This window comes from Otolemur garnettii, unplaced genomic scaffold (assembly GCF_000181295.1).
Source record: "Otolemur garnettii isolate 467f Iridium unplaced genomic scaffold, OtoGar3 scaffold00011, whole genome shotgun sequence".
Taxonomy (NCBI): domain Eukaryota; kingdom Metazoa; phylum Chordata; class Mammalia; order Primates; family Galagidae; genus Otolemur; species Otolemur garnettii.
The window spans coordinates 33,213,285-33,213,849 of NW_003852406.1; positions in this window are offsets into that span (position 1 = coordinate 33,213,285).

Sequence of the window (565 nt, forward strand, 5' to 3'; positions counted from 1 at the left end):
ATATATATATATATATATATATATAACTCTAAAATTAAGAAACCAAAATCACAGGCTAGGGATTACCTCCCAGTTTCCCCATTTGTAAAAGGGGCTAATAATGGCTTCTAACTGGGGGTTTGTAAGGACCAAACAAGGTCATGGATATTTAGCAGTGCCTGTCTGAGGTTAGCTCTCAACAACAGTTTGCTGCCACTGAAATAAGACAAATGATGACTAATTTTAGAAACTATGGGACTGAAGAAAGGAAAGGAAGAGCAGGGTCCACATGGGGCAGCCGATCTTTTTGTTTCTGCTCAGCCTGGCCTGGGGCTGAGCTGACTTGCACAGGGCTCTCCTTGACCTGTCACCCTGGCTGAGGCTTGGGGGTCAGAGAGTTGATCTCAGAGAGAGACAGTTAATAACTTCTAACTTCTTGCTGTTATCTTTTACCTTTTCCAGGTTTGGGTCTCTGGCATCCACTCTAGATTTTGAAATACTCATGGGTGGGAATGAGAACCTTCTAGAAGGCAGCTTTATTACTCTGCATGGGCATCCCCATCCCCCACACCTCCATGACAGCAGT